Raw genomic sequence first — 22647 nt, 5'->3', positions numbered from 1 at the left:
AAAAAAAAAAAAAAAAAGAATTACTAATTACTATAAACTTTGTATACACATCTCCACACTGGGATAAGTCCCTGTGTGTTTATATAGAATTTGTTTGTTTATATAGAATTTGATAATATCCCTAGATGTTGATTCTTTTATATGTTGAATAGAGAGACAAATGCAGAAGTTGTCATGCTGGACAGGGTGAACTAGTCTAAGAAACACATACAGAATAACATGCTTTTAGAGAACTAGCCTGTTGGGAGTATATTCTAGGCCTTCCTTTTTACAAGGACACATACATTCTCCTCAACTTTACAACATGTGATTCTCAACATCTTTTAAAAATCACACAAACTATCATTAGTTGGACAAGGCTTACACTATATAAAATTGCATGCCAAATTTCAACTGATGTTGAACTAGCTGTCCCCACTTTTCCAGCCATAAGATACGATGACTACAAAGCAGATCTTTAATGGGGAGGGCTTAATCCATGCGACAGCTCACTATAAAACTTTATCAGGACTGCTCCAGTCTGCATGGACACAAAAGTGATGTCCTCTCCTCCACATGCTACTTCAGGTCAGTGTCATGTTCATCAACAAAACTAAGAAAAACCTGTTCCAATGAATCTCTTACTCTAAATAATTTGAATAATTGAAACATCTGAAATTTATATCATGGTAAAATCTAGCAAATTAGATAGCACTTGAATAGATGGAGCATACATCCTGAAATCTGAAGTGGGTGATATATAGTGAAAGGGTTTGGTTATCTGAGTAAGAAAAACAGTGTTAGTTTGATTTTTCTCCCAGTCAATGTGGTGATTACTGGAATCTACAAGCATGTAAATGATATTAAGTATATTCTAGTTTAAGATATAGTACAATTGCTATTAAATTTATGCTTTAAAATTATATTAGCTCTTATGGATCTGATCTAAAATTAGAATGGATTCTATCAAGGCTTCAGTATCTCTAGAAGATAAGAACGTGTCATTAAGAACTTCATATTGATTTTAATTACAACCGGCAGTATACCATTAATATGAGTTGTGGTGCCACTAACACGGTTGTCAAGGGAGGATTAATTAATTAATTGTAAATTAATTAATTGAGAATGAATCAAGTCAACCTGGGAAAAAATGAATACAGAACTTGGGAAGGGAAGATTAAACTCTCAAAACAGATTGAAAACCCAAGGCAATATAAAATGTTAATCAAGACTGGAGAAAATTAAGCCACTCATTAAAAGAGTACCTGTTGTTTTCTTGATAAAACAGAATAAGAATAATAAAATTAATAGATTAAGTTCGAGGGTTCCTTAAAACAGGATGGGAAGTTCAAGAATATATTATGATTTAGACAAAGAGATACTCAGTGTTCTTCACAAATTCATATTGTTTTATTATCTGTGGACAGGTAAGAAGGAAGCTAAAATGCTTGGGAGGCAAGGAAGGCACTGGGCTTAAAAAATGTTTCAGCATGAAAGGTTTTTTTTTTTGTTTATTTTTAATTAATTTTTTATTAGATATTTTCTTTATTTACATTTAAAATGTTTTCCCCTTTCCTAGTTTCCCCTCCAAAAATTCCCTATACCCTCCCCACTTCACCTGCTCCCAAACCCACCCACTCCCATTCTTGGTCCTAGCATTCCCTTATACTGGGGCATAGAACCTTCACAGGACCAATGGCCTCTCCTCCCATTGATGACTGACTAGACCATCCTCTGCTACAAATATAGCCACAAGTTCCACCATGGGTTTTCTTTGATTTGTGGTATAGTTCCAAGGAGCTCTAAAGTTACTGATGAGTTCACATTGATGTTCCTTCTATGGGGCTTCCGTCCCCTTCAGCTCCCTGGGTATTTCTCTGACTTCTTAAAATGATTTCTCCTCTAGATACAAGGATCTGTTCTATACTAAGTACAGTTTTGTTTTGTTTTTTTAACAATAAATAATGTTTATTTAACCTGTTTAAATAAAATGACACTAAGTTGAACACATGATACAAACTCAACTATTAAAAGTATACAAATAGGAAAAGGCCGAGAAATTTTTAAAATAAAAATGTGTGTTATAAAGCAATGCTTTGCTGAAGCTGTTTAATATTTCTGTGCCTGCAAAAAGAAAGTAAGCTAATCAGAATGTTTGCTAACAGCCAGTGAAGGATTGTGAGTCAGTTATCATTCATTAAGACTGAGCTAAAATGTGTAGGCCCATGACAACCACTTTCAAGACTAATGTTTTCCGTGAGTGAAACATAGACCATTGTGTAGATTTTGAATAGAGAACTGATACAGTGTCAGCTGCGATTTAGAAGAATCACAATGGTCTCCATGCTGATTGTAAGGAATATAAGTAGACGTGATACCAGTCAAGAGGCCACTGTGACAATTGCAGAAACAATGAAAACTCACACCGGAGAGCAGTAGAGGCTATGAGAATCTGTCCTATGATCAGTTCTTAAAGCTGTAGGGACAAAAGAACTTGCTAATATAATGATTATTGAATATGAAAGGGGAGTACAAGGAATACTTGACTGTAACAGGGGGATCAGATTGAGTCCTTGGGAAGATGTCACTAACTTCAACTGAGATGGAAAGACAGGCATAGAACATGTCCAGAAAGAGAAGGATAACATCCAGACTTGGACATGCTTCATTTGAGATGCTTAGCAAACATCTTTTTTTTTAATTTTGAAGTTTTTTTTGGATTTTATAATCAGAAGGTTAGGAGTCTGAGGATAAAAATATATTTTTGATGCTATGGTCTGTGATGATTTTGTCAAGGGAGTGAGAGATGGCCAATGGTGGAGAAAAACTAATGAGGATAAAGGAACAGCCAGCAGACAGACAGAAGGTCTAGCCAGACATGCTGTACAAATTCTAAGATAAGGATCTTGAAAGCTGACTAAAGAAAATATTTTATGAAAGAAGTGATCAGTTGTATTGACATATAGCTGGGAGTTGGCAGAGTAAAGTCATACAATATGGAATCAACTCAAAAATTTGATCAGGAACCAAATAATAGTTATTTATCAGCATTGTTTAATATGATGATGAACTCCAGCACCAGGTAGGGATTCACCTCCCAACTCCATCCACACTATCTTCAATTGTTTAAGTAATTGTCCCTCTGATCCCAGCTTCTGAGACTTAAATCTTACAGACATAAAATATTCAAGGAAAAATTTATGTATACTCACATATAAAAAACTTATGAGGTAACAAATATCTATCACTTTAATCACAGAATGTAATTTAAACAATGCAAATATTAACATGAACCTAAATAATTTTACTATATAACTATTTTACTATTGTATTATACACACTATATGATGATTCAAAATATCAGATATGCCTTCTACTTTTCATTATGTTCCATAATATTACTGATTTGTTCTTTTAATCCTATGTCAAATATAGGATCTTTAGTATTTACTCTTGGCCATCAGTCAGCCATCAAGAAAACAAAACTAAGAAATTTTCATTGAAAGTATACTACTCTACAATCCATAGTCTATTGGACTTATTTCCCTATTCTATGTGAGGAATTCCACTCTTGGCTCTACCACCTACCTAACGGATAATCTTCAGTACAGTACATAAGGTCTGGTCTTGAAAATTGGGATACATCTTCTTTAAAGGCAAAGTGGTGGTGCAGATAAAAAGTGACATAAGAAATCTTCTAGTCTCTGTTATGAGAGAGGAATCCACAAAATATCACTATTAGTAGTACTATGAACGGTGACACAGTTTCTTGAGGTGTCTTATTTCATTTCCTTAGTTCATGACTTTTATTTCATTGGCAGTTGAGATAGTTTTAAAAGACATAAACTGATATTCATAAAAATATTTTCTTCAAAATTAGTGATATTCTTTTGCTTTCCATAAAGGGTTTGAGAAAATTTAAAACATGTTATAAAGTAAGTAATAGTGATTAAAAACAATAAATCAAAATACACACATGCAGCATATTTATGCTGTTATAATTTATTAGATTCTCTATTGAACCATTTAAATTCAATCCACAGCTTGTGAATAGCCTAAACTACAAAGTAAATGTAGAAGTAACTTTATTCACCATATCTAATTGCTAGTTGGTTCAACTTAGCTGTTCTGGCTCATAGTCTTCTCTAAGCTGACTGACACAAACTAGTTTCTCTCAGCTTCTCATTGAATTGCTCTGTTTGGAAAGCTTGACCCTGAATTCCATACACTGAACTGAGCCCAAATAAACTCCATTGCATTGCCTAAACTCATCTGAACTACACTCACAGAACTGCCCTCCATTCTGTCTGTTCTTGTGAGAGTTGGGCAGACCCTCTCTCTGACTAATTCTTTCAAACCTTCTGCAGATTTGTCACTTTGTCATGAGACATATAGACATCAATTTAAAACACGGCTGCCTCCTTATACAAACTAAACTTACCTGCATTGTTTGGGATTAAAGGTGTAGGTCATGTCTGTGTTCCACCCAGATCACACAGACCTGGATCTTTGGATGTGGTTCCTTGCCAGAGCAGACATATTGCTGGATTAAAATTCCTCCTCTATAAAATATAGTCAAGCATCATTTTTCATTATCCACAAAGCAGGTTCTTGTTGCTCCTAAAAATGAATGTTTACGTAATATGGAAACATGAAAGATGCATCTTGACAGAGGTTCCACACAGCACTTGAAGATCCGATAGAGACTACACTCTGCATTTTTGCAGCAAATTATGTTGTGAAAGTTACACGGATGGTTCCTGTGATACCTTTCAAGGAAAGAAAACCAAGTCTTAATGAAAAAGATGGATGATGATGACTCTTTGCAAATAAGATTAACAATATCCAAATATGTAATGATCATTTTATCTTATAATCTAATAACCTTTCTAATTATTGTGCATATCTTATCATCCTGGCACTTTTGTGCTTGCCTGCTTATTTTCAATGTATGTACATATAGCCTATTACATTTATACCAATGAGGAATAAATATGCTTTTAGTGACTTATGATACTATTAGTTTTTATGCATTCACTTTGGACAGAAGCTGGCGAGATAGGGGATAAAGACCTTGAACTGTACTTTGAATTCTTTATAAAGCAAAATACATTGTGACAATCTATCAGAGGAAAAAATGAAGCCTTTCCAAATTTTTCAAGAGAATGAATACTTGATAGTGATTCTGTCTACGACAGAATGGAAACCACAGCAACTGTCAAGTGGCAGCAGGACTTTTCTCAGAGGGAATTTTTGATGAGCAATCATATATGAATTGAAGACTTAGTGGGAAAACCTACTGCAGATGTGTCCTTCGAAGGGTATGGCATCGATATTTATGGCCTCTTGGGGCTTGAGTGACACGTCAAAGAATCATACAGTTGCCACCTCAGCCTTTTACACTGACGTGTGACATTATAGCTTGTGAAGATGTTTCTCTTCTGTTGTCATCCTTTTGTTTGTTGTCATTGCTGCTGTTGTCTGTGGCCTCTTCAATTGTAAAGACAATCCTCATGTTTCCTTTAAATATGCTCTTGATGCAATCGAGGAAATGTCAGAAACAAGGAAGACAAGTCTTAGCATGCTGTCCAACTGAAGTCCATCTTTTGAGATGAAAAACACTCATAATGAAAATGAGTTGACAACTTTACTTGATGATATTTACAGCTGGATATGACGTCAATCGGAAGGATAGTACAGATCAATTTTAATGGCAAGCTGCTAAGCATGCTTATTGATCTGGCTGCTTGCTACTCTACAAATGGCAAAGACCATTAATATGCTAGCACCGGGGACACGAGAGAAGCATAAAACAACAAGTGACTTTGAGCCTTTGAAGAAGATAATTTAAGAGTGCTGATTTGATGATCGAAGGGAACGTGTGAATTCATGATTTAACCTCCATTCACCACCTCTCAACTAAAAATTAATTGCCATCTTAGGAGTCATATTTCTTTTGATAAAATTAATATATTTTATCATTTTCTCTTTAAGATCCTTGCTTTATGAAATGCTTTTTTTGATATCTAACTAATCCTACTGTAGATTTTTTTTCTTCTGGAAGAGAACAATCATTTCTGCCAGCAGAAAGTGACTGTGAAGATATATCTCGACTCAAACACACTTACGGATGTCACTGCCTCACCCATGCCTGCTTCCATCTTTTCTTCATATTCTATAGGGCAATAACAGTTCCTTCCTGGAACAAAAACATGGTTAAGATCATGTCTATTATGTGCTGCTTGCGGATATTAATTTTAAGAAACAGTAAAAGCTGACAGTAGTACCCATATAGTAGTAGTCAATATTACAAATATATATCACTTGAATGTGGCTGCTGCTATTGAAATGAAACTTTCTCTAGTCTGGAGGAAATATAAATATCCTATAGCTCACCAAACAAACTTCTCATTTAGACATCTTGGATTGTATTTTAATATACCTAACAGAGTCTCAACAAATGGATGTTAGGTGGGCTGTCTGTAATAACGAACTCCCCAACCTCTAGAGATGCAGGACATCTGCTCAGACCAAATGTGTTGTTAGTGAAGCTCCCACACTCTGGAGACATATGTACAGAACCAATGTGAAAATAACAAGTTTCAAGCTCTTCAAATGGTTCCTAGTGAGCCAGTAAAGAAGCATTAACCATCACAATGTAGGATAAATCCTTCTGCAACACACACGATTCAAACCCTTTCTAACAGCATTTGATAGACAAAGACAGCTAATATACCTTGTCATTGTAGAAAGGGGAAAATGATAAATTTTACATAGAGAATGTTATGGTTCCTTATATAAATCCAAGTGATACATTAAGATGGAAGAGTAGAGAAGAAAATCGGGTCTTTGTAGTGATTTATATTTATGATTTCTTATAAACAAGATTTTCTGTCCTTTCTTTTTTAATGCTGAATGATAAATTGAATTGTGTTTTGTTACTTGTCCTTATAAAAAAAAATGTACCCAGACTCCAGCAGCATGCACATTCTCCTTTCCTAGTGTTTAGCGCGCAGTGATTAACTTCTTTGGATGCTGAAGCTCAAAAGCCATTTATAAGGTGATTGGAACTAATGTCCAAATGCAAAAGGCAACCAAAATGTGTCTGCTTATAGCATGTCCATGGCTCTGTCACTTTCTAAATGCCAACTTTACTTTCTCTCACTTATACTCCCTATCACATGTTCATTAAAATTAATGTTTCACTCTCTGGAAATTGTGGGTAAATTCAAGTGTTACATCTTCAAAACACATACTTGAAAGTATTTAAAGTGAACAGACGTAGAGAAGAAATTCCCAAAATATATACATATTATTTACTTATAGCACCTCTTGTCAGAAGATAAGGTTAACTTAATGTTAGAATTCATACATATTTACATTGTCTGGAAATACTTCAAGCATCAGAAGTGTAAGAAAAGTGATCTGTTGAAAAACTAAGAATCTTGTCTGAGTGTAGAATATGGAATGTATACTTCATAGATGGGTGCTAATTGCTGTTACTGTATTAAAGGTATTAAGATGCTAACTTAATGGTAAAATTTAAACATGTTAAAAGATTGACGTTAAAATAAACATTTCAAATCCTTATTTAAAATATGTACACACACACACATATATATGCATGTATATATATATATATATACACATATATATGCATGTATATGTGTGTGTGTGTGTGTGTGTGTGTGTATAAGTTTTTAAACCTTGAAAGCTTCAAAGTGATTACCTTTGGTGCCCTAACCACATCACCTTTCTTAGGTCAGATGAGCTCCTGTGAAAGGTCAAAGCCTTGTCCAAGAGAACCAACTCACCAGGAAACTCCTATACATAGATACAGAGGAGCATGCACACATATACAGAAGTGTATACATGCACACATACATACATATATATGCATGCATGCATGCATACATGTGCGCTTGTGTGCACACACATACACAAACACTCACAGATCAAACTTGAAGCCTGCAGCCAGTGACTGACATGCAAGGAAGGCAAAATATCTCAATCTTTACTAGGTAAAAGGCTATACTGCAATTTTTACTTCAGACTTCCTTGTGAAATCAGACTGTCAACCACATTGTTGTTTAGATTCTTTCCCAAGCATATCCTACTTTCTTTTCACCTTTCTCCTGGTGGTTTGCATTTAATAACACACGTGAAAATTCTTCATTCAGGCTCTGCTTATAAATAATATGAGCAACACATTAAAAAAGTCCTGGAATTTCTAAACAAGAATCCCCTTTTTTCTTTCTCTAAATTCACAGGCAAATGGATGGAACTAGAAAATATCATTTGGAGTGAGGTAACCCAGTCACAAAAAAACCATACATGGTACCTACTCACCGATAAGTGGATATTAGGGGGGAAAGCTCAGAATACTCACGATACAACATACAGAAAGACACAAGAAATAGGAAGACCAAAGTGTGCATGCTTCAGTCCAACTTAGAAAAGGTAACAAAATAACCATGGGAGGTAGACGCATGGGAGGGACTTGGGAGGAAAAGAGGAGAGGGAGGGGAAAAGGGTGTAGCACAATCAGGTGTGGGAGGAGACTGGAGAGATGTACAGAGGGTCAAGAATTGAACAGAGGTGTGTAGCAATGGGGATGGGGAATGGGATAGCCACCAGAAAGTTCCAGATGTCAGGAAAGAAGGACACAGCAGGGATGCCATTAGCCAAAATACCCAACAAAGGGGAGAGAGAACCTGTAGAGATCATATCCAGAAGTTAGGCACAGCTCCCAGTTGATGGATGGGGCCACTTGCGTACCTCAAAACTATTAATCCAGAATTCTTCCTGTCAAAAGAAAATCCAGGGACAAAGAATGGAGCAGAAACTAAAGGAAAGGCCATCCCAAGACTACACCACCTAGGGATCCATCCCATCTGCAGACACCAAACCCAGACACCACTGCTGATGACAAGAAGTGTTTACTGATAAAAGCCTGGTATAGCTGTCCCCTGAGAGGCTCTTCCAGGGCCTTCCTGATACAGATGTGGATGGCTGCACCCAACCATTGGACTGATCACAGGAGACCCCAGTGGAGGAGTTAGGGGAAAGACTGAAGGAGCTGAAGGGGTTTGCAACCCCACAGGAAGAACAGCAATATCAACCAATCAGAGACCCCCAGAGTTCCCAGGAACTAAACCACCAACCAAAGAATACACATGGAGGGACCCATGACTCCAGCTGCATATGTGGCAGAGGATGGCCTTATCTGGCATAAATGAGAGTGGAACCCGTTGGTCTTTTGAAGACTTGATGCCCCAGCATAGGGAAATGATAGGGTGATGAAGCAGGAGTGGGTAGTTGGGATAGGGAAGCTCCCTCATAGAAGCAGGGGAAGGAGGGATAGGGGGTTTGCAAAGGGTAAACTGGGAAGGGGGATAACATTGAGATATAAATAAATGAAATGACCAATAAAAAATTTTTAAAAAGAATATAAGTGGAAAAAAGAGCCAGTCCTCTCTAAATAAATAAATAGTAAACAAAGCGGGTGACCTGGAACATCTAAAAATCCTCATTTTCTAGGTACTATGATTATAGGTATACAACACAGTACCAATCCTAAAGATCAAACCGTGTGTAAGTTAGGCAACTATTCTAACAAAAAGATATCTCCAATGTAAACAAGTACTTCTAAGATACTTTAAAATTTTCTAAATATTGTATTAATTCTTTGTGAACTTTATATGATGTATTTGATTATATTCCTTCAATCTTTACCCTCTCCACTCCTACCTCCCTACCCACTCAAACTCTTTTTGCCTTTTGTTTGTTTTTGCTTTTCCCCACCCACTCAACTGTGTGTTGGCCAACTATTCTTGGTAATTTTGCCTGCCCTGGTGTGTGGTCAATGATGTACCAGGGTTGCATCATTAAAAATGACTGACTTTGTCTCTCCTAGCAGCTATCAATTGTCAACAGTTCCTCAGCTTGGGGTAATACTTGCCCACCTATCCTCCCCTACAACCCTGAGATTTTGTTAGGCTTGATCCTGAGCCAGTTTTGTACACATTGTCATAATTTCTGTGACCTGATATGTGCAACTGTACTGCTATGTCTGGTAAACCTGGAGTGAACATGTGTGTGTGTGTGTGTGTATTTAAGTTGTTCTCGAACTCTAGATTTACCATCTTTCTGTCTTTTCTTCCTTGAAATTCCCTCAGCCTTGCTGGTTGTGACATATACTTCTCATTCAGTGCAAATCACTCCAAATTCCCTTCTTCTCTGCATTTGACTATCAGCATCCTCTCTGTTTCATGTAGTAAAGGAAGAACCTTCTCTGGTGAGAGTTGAAAACGCACTGACCTATGGGTAATAAGACATTAGGAGTCATCTTAATACTACAATCATTTAGCAAACTAACAGTATTGGGTTCTTCCGTGGGGTTTATGATCTATCAAGTAGACATTATTGGCCTCACTAACATTGCAAGGGAAACGATCATTCTGAATAAGGTAACATAGACACAAAATGGCATATAGCCAAGTTTTCTCTCATTTGTGGATGTAGCTTTAAATTATCAGATGTTGAATTGGAAAAACACACAAAGGTCAGGAAATTAGTACAGACCCATGGGGGGGTGCTTTCAGGGGACAAAAGGCAAAACATGGGGGTATTCAGGATTATAGGGGACTAATAGATCAGGAAGTTCAAAACTGAAACAGGAGATGGGAGGGACTAAAGGAGGAAATAATAACACTAATGGTCTTTTAAAGAGGCTACATGTAAATCTAATACTGTAGAGGATTCCTAAAATATATATGTGTGTGTATACCAAAAGACTTTTAATGCTCTACCCTACATGAGAGGAAGAATGTATCAATTAGACATCAGATGCAGCAAATAATCCCCCAGTACCAGAATGAGTAATGGATTTTTGAGTTGCTATCCAATGGGATCCCATAGACCCCCATAGCATAGTATTACATGCTATGACACATACTCTTTTTTGTTTGTTTGTTTATTTGGTTTTTCAAGACAGGGTTTCTCTGTATAGCCCTAGCTGTCCTGGAACTCACTTTGTAGACCAGGCTGGCCTCGAAATCAGAAATCTGCCTGCCTCTGCCTCCCTAGTGCTGGGATTAAAGGTGTGCGCAACCACGCCCTGCGACTGTACTTTTGATTACCCTCCAAAGCTTCACCACAGACATTTTTGATGACATGTTTTCTTGACTAATAAGAAGTTTTAGGGGGAAAAGTATGTGCATGAAGATGAAGTCATAGCAAGTGATTGAATAATTTCATACAACAGAATTCAAATTTCCTTTGTTAGAAATTTCAGCATGTTCTTGGTCCTTACCTTGATAATGTGGGCCTTTTACTATCCCCTCATACCAAAGATCTAGCTCTATTCAGGACTTTCCAAACTCACCCAATATTAGTCTTTCATCTTTCCTTGTGGTCAGCTCATTTCCTACACCCTTCACTATTTTCTATTATTATACCCAGAACCTTTAGGGCAAGGCTTCAAACAGTGCAATAGAGAAGAAAAAAAATGAAATATAAATTAACTCACAGAGTGTAACAAGTAGGTTTTAAAATTGACATCTGAGACAATCTAAGAGTTGGCTATTCAGTAAATACAGGCTTCAGAGCATAGAGTGAGATGTTGGTTCTATTAGAACTGAAAGGCAAGAGGAAGACTCATCCTTAATCATTGTCATTGGTTCTAGGGAGAAAAAGAAAAGAAAATAAGAGGGAAGGTCAGCATGAAATTACCCATGGCTTCTCTTGACCCTTCAAAAAGAATATTTATTTCTTTTCAATTCACATGTGCTAGCCAGAACTGAGCCTCCAGAATTTTCTATTAAGAATCCATATTACAAAGTGATAATTTTCAGGTGCCATAATCTCTGTTGATTGTGAATCCCAAAAGAAAGTAGCACAGGAGACAGGAGAAAATGAGAAGACAGATGTGCCTAGAAATGCAGAGATTGGGACAATGACTGGAAATGAGTGAAGGGGGAGAATTTCAACAAGTATAAACTGCAGGTACAAAATTCATAGTACAAGGAATATGTACTATTTGACTTTTCAATGTGTTAATATCATGTATGTGCATTGCAAAGAGAGTAAATGCCTTGTTTTACATGTGAGCTTTCTTTTTCCCAAACTGCAGAGTGCCCCAGATACAGTAGTATATACTGCAAGGTATCTTAAAGACACTGTGAGTGCTGATTTAAGCTGCCTTCATTACTTCTACCACTTCCTACAGCGGCAGCCGTGTGCCTTGTGTGCACACTTTGGAAGGGCAGCCTAGGTCAATGATTCATCCATGCCCACTGTGTGAACTAGCTGTGTATGCTGTAAGGCCTTTCCTTGGGTGTATTCAATTTCTCCTCTCATCACTGTGTTGTATTCTTTTTCTTCCTAGTAGGCCATGGCGTCTTTACTGGTTGCTGGGGAATCCAATTCTTTTCTCTTAATGTTTGCCTTAAAAATACCATATTCTTCTTTTTCACTTCTTGTTTATTTATTTACATTTCAACTGTTATCCTCCTTCCCAGTTTCCCCTCCACAAGCCCCCTATTCCCTCTTCCCTCCCTCTGCCTCTATGAGGGTGCTCCTCCACCAGCCCACCCACTTCTGTCCCAGCACCCTAACATTCCCCTACCCTGGGTCATTGAGCCACCACAGGATCAATGGGCTACCATTCCAGTGATGCCCACTAAAGCAATCCTCTGCTACATATCCAGCTGGAGCCATGGGTCCCCACCACCACTCACAAGTTACTCTTTGGTTGATGGTTTAGTTCCTGGTAGCTCTGGGGGCTCTGACGAGTTGGTATTGTTGTTCTTCCTATGGGGTTGCAAACCCCTTCAGCTCCTTCAGTCCTTCCTCTAACTTCTTCATTGGGGTCCCCTGTGTTCAGTCCAATGGTTGGTGGCAAGCATCCACATCTGTATCAGTAAGGCTCTGGCAGAGCCTCTCAGGGGACAGCTATACCAGGCTTCTGTCAGTAAATGCTTCTTGGCATCAGCAATATTGTCTGGGTTTGGTGTCTGCAGATGGGATGAATCCCTAGGTGGGGCAGTCTCTGGATAGCCTTTCCTTTAGTTTCTGCTCCATTCTTTGTCTCTGCATTTCCCTTTGACAGGAGGAATTCTGGATTAATATTTTTGAGCTGGATGGGTGGCTCCATCCCTCAATCGGGGGCCATGCCTATTCACTGGATATGGAATCTACAGGTTCTTTCTCACCTTTATTGGTTATTTCGGTTAATGTCCTCACTATTGGGTCCTGGGAACCTCTTGGGTCTCTGGTATCAGCTTTGTATATATTGGGAACTTTAACTTTTACCCATTAATACAATTTTGAAGGTAACAACATATATTCATTTCTTCTTTTATCTCTTTCTTCTCTTTGATTTTTCTTTTTTTCTTTATTTCTTTTTTTCTTTTCAAAACTCTACTTTTAATGAAGGCTCTTTGATTTTTCTAAAAAGCATATGGTGTGGACTTTGGCTTCACCCACGTTCCTTAAAATTTTAAGGGTCGGGCATGGTGGTGTATGCCTTTAATCTCAGCACTTGGGAGGCAGAGGCAGGCAAATTTCTGAGTTCAAGGCTAGCCTGGTAGTGGTGTCCAGGATAGCCAGGGCTACATAGAGAAACCTTGTCTCGAACAAACAAAAAACAAAAACAAAAAAAAAATTCTTAAATGAGTAACAGAAATTCCTTAAGAATTAGGAAGTGAAGTTTAGCTGAGTGATTGGGTCCTGAGGTAGAAACAGAATGAATAGACTTAATATCCTTTATAAAAGACTCCAAAAGATCCTTGTTCCCTGCACCATATGAGGACACAGTAGACTTCCTGTGTCCTTTGAAGAACTGGATCCTCCTACACAATAACTCAGTCTTTTTGTTTTGTTTTGTTTTGTTTTGAAGGCTTCCAGCCACTAGGATTATAAGGAAACAGTCAACCATTTTAAGGCCTTAAGGCTTTTTAAAATGGCATCCAAAGTGGACTAAAACAATATCCCCAATCAGTATGTCTCTTAGTGCCAAGGTTTCTCATAGATGTTGAGTTGTATGACTTAAAAAACATCATGAAAATTGACTATCTAGAAAGAGTAACCCAGATAGAAATTTATGAAAATGCATTCACATTGGAGACTGTGTTCATTAGGTGACCCTCTGTTCTGAGAGAGGTCTTTGAAGAACTCCCTTTGATCTCTCATTTGCATTTATTCTTTATAGTGACAAGTTCATTAAGGGTGTCTTTGTATAGCTGACTTTTTATCATGACCCATAGAATTCTTGCAAGTAAACCCACAATTTCTGGACCAACATATGAGAATGGATGTTGCCAAGTGACACTGGTTTTGCCTTCAATGTAAAGACTAGACTTGCCTTCAAATTGTCATACTACTCTGTGTCAGAAAGACAAAACAAGAACAACAACATTATGAACAAACTCCTTTGGGCTGTATAGAAGGCCAGCAGCCACCGTCCACTGAGTAAAAGAATTAAAATCTGCTTTTTTATCAACTGCCAACTAGTAGTTTCCTGAAATCCTATGAGATGGAATAAGACCAAAGAGAAAGTCTGTCGCTCCTCTTTCTGATTTATTTCAATCTCTTCTCTCAGAGACAGCCATTGAGACAAATATTTATTATGTCAACTCGCTGAGGACTGTCTGCAGGCATTGGAAAGACACAATAATTGATTTCAATAATTAATTCCTGCTTCAGATGTGCTGCTGTCCATGTGCTCCTCTTCGGGCCCCAGTTAAAAGGAACTGAGAGGCAGGAGTGCATAAACAGCTATGTTACTTTGGGGAGTCGAAGTCCCCTAACATACTGTAGATTTGGGAAGAGCTTTTAGGCCTGGGGCTATTTGAAGTTAATTCCTATATGGTCCCCTGTTAGCTTATACTGTCCGTGATTTTCCAACCATATCAGAGGAGTAGAAAGCCAAGTGGAGAGCTTGACATCTTTGTAGTAATTGATCTGAACTCAATCAGAAGATCCATCGTTGTACTATACCAAAAGTATTCCCCTCCCCCCCCCAAAAAAAAAAAAAAGAAAAGGAAGACATAGAAGGTTCTGGTAGGAAAGGCACTAGGAAGGAGGAGAGTTGAAAATGGAAAAAGCATCAAGTTTTAAATTTTAAGAAGGAAAATCTTTATGTTAGAAACCAAATGACCCTGGTACCTTTTTATTTTAAAGAATACTGAGGCTCAAGCCACTAACAAATGAAGTCAAATGGTAGTGTGAAATCATCTCAAAAGATGACCCGGTCTGTGCTATCATGACTGCTCCATGAACAGAACCTAAACTGGCTCCTAGGACAGTGTTTCACAACTTCCTCCAAGCTGTTTCCATTAGAGGTTTTAAAACAATAGTATATGCATACATGTATGTGTATAACATGGGTGTGTGTTTGTGTGTATGTGTCTCTGTGTGTGCATGTCTCTGTGTATTATAGTGCAATAATACAAAGGTAACAGCTAACAGCTTAGATGTGAGGTTTTGGAATACAGTTAACAGAAAGTCTCTTAAATTTAGTATTAAAAAATAACTTCAAACATCCCTTTAACCCAGAATGTGTCACAACTCAGGATTTTTACTAATCAGGGAATTTACAGCCCCAAACTGATTGTGATGTCAAGGTATTATTGTAAATCAAAGCTTTAAAGGACGGTAAAACAGAAATGAAAAGCAGGCTGTGATTAATATCAGACGGCACATGGTCCTAGCCATCCAGGTACAAGAACCAGCCTCTTGTTCCTACCTGGTCCCAGGGCGATAAGGTTCCTGATGGAAAGAACAGATTAAAAGTAAAGGGATACCAGATGTTTTTCCTATTAGATGGGTTAAGTCAGACCCAACCTAAAATTAGGAAAACACACAGGGCTGATTTACTACTATGCTGGGATGGGTGAATGTGCTGGGAGATGGGGCTGGGGGCTGCAGAGCCAGGTCTCTGCTTATTAATGGGCCTGAGGAGCAGGAAGGCCCCACCCCTGACTGCTCTAAAAATGCTGAACGAGGACTCCAGCCTGGTGATGAAAAGTGGTCTCAGAAAGCTCACTGAAAACAACATTTGCATCTACTTTGGACAATGTTATAAGAGACAGGGAAATGACAAATTCCTGATGTTCAATTTATAATCTATTTATTTTATTATTTCATGTGTACAAATGTTTTTGCAGTATGGATGGATATGCACTGTGTGCATGCCTTCCCTCGCAGAGATCTGAAGAGAGTAATAGATTCCCCTGAAACTGGAACTACCCATAGTTGTGAGCCACCATGTGGATGCTGGGAAGCAAACCTGAGTTCTCTGCAAGAGCAACAAGTAAAGTTAACTGAGCTAACCCCCTAATCCTTGTTATTGTTTTTAATGAAAACATCTCAGGAATCAAATTAGCCTGGGCCACATGATAATTTTTTTCCTTAAGGAAAATTTTTATGACTAAGGAATCAGCATTATTGATATTAATATAAGTGCCACCCATTCCATCTCAGAGAGCTTGTCTTCATGCTTAGCTCTGAGTGCCTGGTGGAAAACTGATGCCTTCAAAGAAAGCCAGTTTAACTTCCCTGCATGGAGGATAGGCTAGGTTTCACGCAATAAATCCAAGATGCTCAGGGACTTCATTGTAGCTGTTGCTCTTTTGAAGCAGGTGAGTGTCCCTTCTCACCAGAAACTTCATGCAAGAAGAATGAATTTAAAGTGTAATCTATATCTCAAGTTGCAGGGAAAAAATGTGGTACATACCTTCTCAGACAGTAAAGTAAATATATAATCAGAGCTTTTGCACAGGGCTGTGCTAGGAAGCTAGGAAGCCCTTCCTCCAATGGAAAATTTCTTTCTAGCTTTGGTAAGCTGTCTATATGCCAAGTACTTTCCGGTGCCATAAATTCAGTTTTTTTTCTCTGTTGTTTGTGTCTGTGTATGTGTCTGTTTCCTTAGACCCTCAGAAACAGTTCTAATGTGCAGGAGAGAGTGGAGATAAAGCTCCTAAACTGGGTTTAAACTCCCAAGATGTGACACAGCAATGATGACTTTAAATATGTCATACAAATGCTGTGAGCCTGCTTCTTTATTACAAAGTATATAAAAAGTGTGCACTTTTGAATCATCTTGAGGGTGAGACAAACTCACACCAGTAAAATCCTGCCTTATGCATATTGAGGTGTCTAGTTGAGAATCCCTACTGGAGAATAGTAAAGGCTTCCAGTTTGAACCAGCTGTATGCCTATCCACCTCTCTTAAATTCAAATCATTCTCCTACTTATCAAGAAAAACAAATGCACTTCACAGTGTCATCCTTGAAAGTGGCAAGATAGCAAACCTGTCACCACCAAGACGCACAATTATGGGAACTTTTGGGACAATCAATTCTTTCATGCTTCCAAAGAGATTAAGCTAATAAATTTTCCAAAACTATTTCCAGCCCTCAAAGTGTCTTTATAAGATTGGTAATAGTCATCTCCAGCTGGCCAAGACTGAGCCAAAACGAAGTAACACAATTTATGACACAAAAAGCCCCCATATAGCCTTTGTTCATTTTGCGTGGTTACCTGTCTGTTTCTTGGTGTTGAAGACACTAGTCAGAATCTAGAGTTCTCTTAGCATATACATGTGCTGCTTTGGCCTCATCTAAGGCCAAGCATACCACTTGAGGGTATTTTATTTGTGGATTATGCTTAGTTACAGGAAAGAAGAAATAGAATCTACTATAATACATAATCTGAATTCCAAAATTGACTTGATAACTGCATGACTCTAGTTATAGTATGTGGGAAGCCGTGCACAGTTGCCATTACAAGATGGCTCTGGCTTCCTCAGTGCCTAACTAGTAAACAAACAATGTGCACAGGTGCTGGAGTAAATTCATGCCAAGTCACTGCCTATCCCGGGGCGTAGTAGTGGAGTGATGAGTGAGCAGCTAATCAGGAGCTGACAAGTCACACTGGGGTATTTAAGCAGCTCCATTTTCCAGGTTCGGGGTCTTCCTGATAAGTAAGCAATAAAGCTTTGCCGTAGAAGGATCCAGTTGTGTTTTGCTGGCAAAACGTTACAAGGACAGTAGTAATATGTACTAAAATAGAAAATAAAATAAATTTGTTGGTGGCAAACGAAACATTCTATGTGAGAGAAAACATAATTGGAATCTCTTAGGTTTTCCTTGTTAAGTCCAGAATCCATGCTTTCTTTTCTTTTCTTTTCTTTTCTTTTCTTTTCTTTTCTTTTCTTTTGTTTTCTTTTCTTTTCTTTTCTTTTCTCTTTCTCTCTCTCTCTCTCTCTCTCTCTCTCTCTCTCTCTCTCTCTCTCTCTTTCTTCCCTTTTCTTTTTTCTTTTTTTCTTCTTTTTTTGGGGGGTTCAAACAGATTTTTTTAAATGTTAATTTTTTATAAGATATTTTCTTCATTTACACTTAAAATGCTATCCCCTTTCCTAGTTTCCTCTCCAAAAGTCCCCTATACCCTCCCCCCGCCCTGCTCCCCAACCCACCCACTCCCACTTCCTGGCCCTGGCATTCCCCTGTACTGGGGCATATAATCTTTGCAAGACCAAGGGCTTCTCCTCCCATTGATGGCCAACTAGGCAATCCTCTGCTACATATCTGTGCATTCTTTCCAAGTTAACAGAGTTAGCTAAAACTGCCTTCTATTAATGTACTTAATCCAGCTTTCTACTGTGGTGCACAAAGATACACTTCTTAAGTGTTAGATGGAGTGTTGGGGTTGAAGAGGCATGGATACACAGTTTCATACCAGAGTTCATAGATGGTCATATTCATAAGTCACTATTTTCTTGAAGCCTGGGGTTACTCTATCTATATAAAAGCCATCTTTGATTTATTCATGTGAATATTTCTAAAAGTAGTGGCTTTGAATATCAGTAATCTAAGAAAAGGGTTTGAAGAATAGCACTCTCACCAACACCCTTTCTAGTGAGAAATGTTAGTTTGTGGCCTGATAGAAAAGTAGCTGCTAGTAACAGTATTTCTCTAATAAATCCTGTGTGTGTGTGTGTGTGTGTGTGTGTGTTTGAGTGTATGCATATGAATGTATGTGAGACTATGTGTATTTGTGTTTGTGTGTGTGTGTTTGTGTCTATATGTGTGAGTATGTGTTGTCTGAGTTTGTGTGTGAGTGTGTTTTTGAGAGTGTATGTGTATGTGTGTGTGTATGCTTAAATATAGAAATAAAACCTATTGAGTCTGTTTAGGGTGGCTTTTTTGCTTACTGGTTTCAGGGCTGACCATTGTGTCCTGAATAATCAATTAGGCATCTCAATTCTGGAAAACACTAATGATTGTAAGTGTTTTTACTCCCTGTCTAAGGTGGGATGATGTGTGATTTCCTCACTTCTACATTAGTATGTGTATTAATATTGTCATTTCAGAAGTCTTGTATTATCAGGAATATTGATGTGGTATCATGGCCATTGACTGCTTTAGGCTTTAAAGTAGTAGTATGGGAACTCTCTGGAGCCAATATCATGTGTAACACAGAAAAATAGCTATCCATGCTATTTTTGAAACTGCAGAGGAAGCACATAGAGTATTTAGATTATCATGGTAACTACACAATATCTGTGAGTAACACACACAACTGTCTTTTTACTGTTACTGCATTAGAAATATTTCTGTTCATTCTATTTTAAATTCTATTCAAATGTAAGTGCGAATTCACTGTTAAGCAGATCCACAACCTATGTAACTCAAAGGAGAATAGAATGTCAAAGAACGAAATTGTTGCACATGAAAATCTTGTTCTACTACTTTGTCAGTATTAAGCTGCTAAATTAATAAAAATGGTCAGGTATAACTCTCTTTAACTGGCAAGAAATACTAAAACTGCCTCTGAAGTCAGTCACCTTGAAAGGTTTCTGTTTTAAAGAATCACACAGTAGACGCTTGAATAAAGAAAATATATTCCATAGATCTAAGCATACATTTGCAGAAATGGGTACTCCCTTCTATTGACACTGTATTTTAGGATTCAAGTTAGCCAGCAGAACAAATTATTATGTTCCCTTTTCTTCTGCAACAAAACAACAGTCAGCTTACTTATGTAATATAAGATTGATGTTGTGGTTATTTATTTTTAGCAAGTATAACATATCATATGAAGTTCAAAGATCAGTAGGAATGCAGGGACAAGTGAGTCAGTTTTTATTGTTACTGAATTGCATCATCCCTAACTTCATAAGTTGAAGCACCCTAGCCACCAGTATCTTAGAATATGACCTTATGTAGAAATAGAACCTTAAAGTTGGTAATCAATTTGGAATGAGTAGTTTAGGGCAGAGAATGATCCAATATGACTATGTTCTTTTTTTTTAATTAGGTATTTATTTCATTTACATTTCCAATGCTATCCCAAAAGTCCCCCACCAGCTTCCCCACCCACTCCCACTTCTTGGCCCTGGCATTCCCCTGTACTGAGGCAGACAAAGTTTGCATGACCAATGGGCCTCTCTTTCCACTGATGGCCCACTAGGCCATCTTCTGCTACATATGCAGCTAGAGACATGTGCTCTTGGGGTACTGGGTACTTCATAATGTTGTTCCACCTATAGGGTTGCAGACCCTTTAGCTCCTTGGTTACTTTCTACTGTGTTCTTATATAGAGATTTAACAAACAATACAAAAAGAAGCCTGCAGACACAAGTGATGCAAGAGTTCTGTATACTGATGCAAGAGCAGATGAGGACATAGCAAGAAAACAGCCGCCACCCTCAACACGAGGAAAGAGAGCAGAAGTCAGACATGGCAGCATCTTCATCTAGAATAATGAGAGGCAATTTTCTTTTTAGTGTCTCTTGAAAACTACGCATAGTTATATTGGACAAATAGCTATCTTCATCAGTTTCTTAAATATGCCTTCAAGTAAATTTGGATTTTTGTACAATACACCAGTAAATACCAGATAAATGTCTACCACTATGGCACTACATATTCTTTTACAGATATTTCATTTACTAACATATCCAAATATTATGTCATATCAAATGTACCTTTTAATGGCTGCGTGGTTTCCACTGTGTAAATTTACTATTTAACAATTAAGTGAAATGGATATGTAAGGTGCTTCCAATAATTTGTAATACATAGTACTTTGAATATTCTTCAGCACGCATTTCTCTTTCAGTGAATATATTTGTAGAAGAGATTTTTTGAAAGACTCTAAGGTCAAAAGATATGTGCGTTTAAAATTCAGAAAATATTGTTAAATGCTTACACAAGAGATTGTGGCAATTTAGACTAAAGTAAAAATGATGTATGACAGTACTTATTTTTCCATATTTTCAACAATAGTGGGCTGCATGAAACTTTATATATAGTATTCTATTATAGTTTTAATAGCATTTCTATTATTATGAATGAGATTAAGCTTTATAAAAATCTTTTACAGCACAATTTATATTATCTTTTCAATAGGCTGTCTGTTCATATCCCTCTTGCTGTGTTCTACTAGGTTGTTAGTAATTTTATCATTAATTTTATGAGTTTTTTATATACTAAGAATATTATTCCTTGTTCTACAATATAATTTGTGTTTACAAATTATTTATTTTCAGTGTGTTATTTTTCTTTTAAATCTGTTTATGGTGCTTTTTATATGCACATTTAATGCAAAAATATCAAATTAGGTTTCTAACTTATGTCTTATCTTGACAAAAAAAAAAAAAAAAAAAAAACCTTTTCCACTTAGGTATTTTTAAAATCTCTATTGTCTTGTAATTGTTTAAGATTTTTAACTTCAATATTTTATTTATCCAAAAGTTCTTGAAAGGTAGTGAGAAATGAACTTTTAAATGTATCTCAGTACTTCTTGACTAAGCTGTCTTACCCATTTCTTGAGAAATGCCTTTTCAAAGACAGTGGCAATAGCTAAAATCACCAAAAATCTCATGAACACTGGTAAATCCACTACCATGAAGCCATTTATGAAGTTTCAATTGTTTTGCTTACCATTAGGCACATTGAAAGATCTCTAGGAAGGGTGAAATATGCCATGCTTTAGTTTTGCTGGGATGATGCTAAAGAAAAATAAAGATGCTAAAAAGCTATAATTTAAAATATAAACACAACATAATCATTATGCATTGAGCAAAAGTGGAATCAATTTGTTATGAAACCAAAGGTGAAAGAGACCCAAATATCTATGCTGTATTTACCAACTAAACAATGTGCTGAGCTGTTCTGGGGCTCAGTGGTAGAGAGTTTCAAATGCATGACTGGGATACTGAGTTTGATGCCCAAGATCATAAACAAATCAATTAAAATTAAACTAAACCAATTTATTCTGGCTTTACACCTTATGTTTGGAATGGTAGAAATGTCTTCTCAGAGTATCATCTCTAATTGTGTCTTAAATTGCATTGCATGTAGACAATGTCAAGGTTGTATTGTCACAGGATCTAGGAGGGAATAAAACTAATAAACAGGAGGGAAGCAGCTTCCGTGGAATAAAATTTCTTTCTTTTTTTAATTTTTAATATTTTTATTACATATTTTCCTCAATTACATTTCCAATGCTATCCCCAAAGTCCCTCATACCTTCCCCCCCACTTTCCTACCCACCCATTCCCATTTTTTTTGGCCCTGGTGTTCCCCTGTACTGGGGCATATAAAGTTTGCATGTCCAATGGGCCTCTCTTTCCAGTGATGGCTGACTAGGCCATCTTTT

The 22647-nt window shown here is 37.3% G+C and overlaps 1 long non-coding RNA gene across 1 annotated transcript in view; it reads right to left on the bottom strand.

The window, feature by feature from the left end:
- LOC110307995 overlaps positions 1-22647 on the bottom strand; it is a 196770-nt gene that overhangs the window by 131846 nt on the left and 42277 nt on the right. The window contains exons 4-5 of the long non-coding RNA XR_002379496.1: positions 4421-4748; positions 3568-3683 (exon numbers count right to left, since the gene is read on the bottom strand). This is a non-coding gene — a long non-coding RNA (uncharacterized LOC110307995). The remainder of the gene's footprint in view (positions 1-3567; positions 3684-4420; positions 4749-22647) is intronic.

Source organism: Mus caroli, chromosome 2, assembly GCF_900094665.2.
Source record: "Mus caroli chromosome 2, CAROLI_EIJ_v1.1, whole genome shotgun sequence".
NCBI classification, from domain to species: Eukaryota; Metazoa; Chordata; class Mammalia; order Rodentia; family Muridae; genus Mus; species Mus caroli.
The sequence above is the reverse complement of the archived record's forward strand: the minus strand, read 5'-3'. Positions and strand labels throughout refer to the sequence as shown.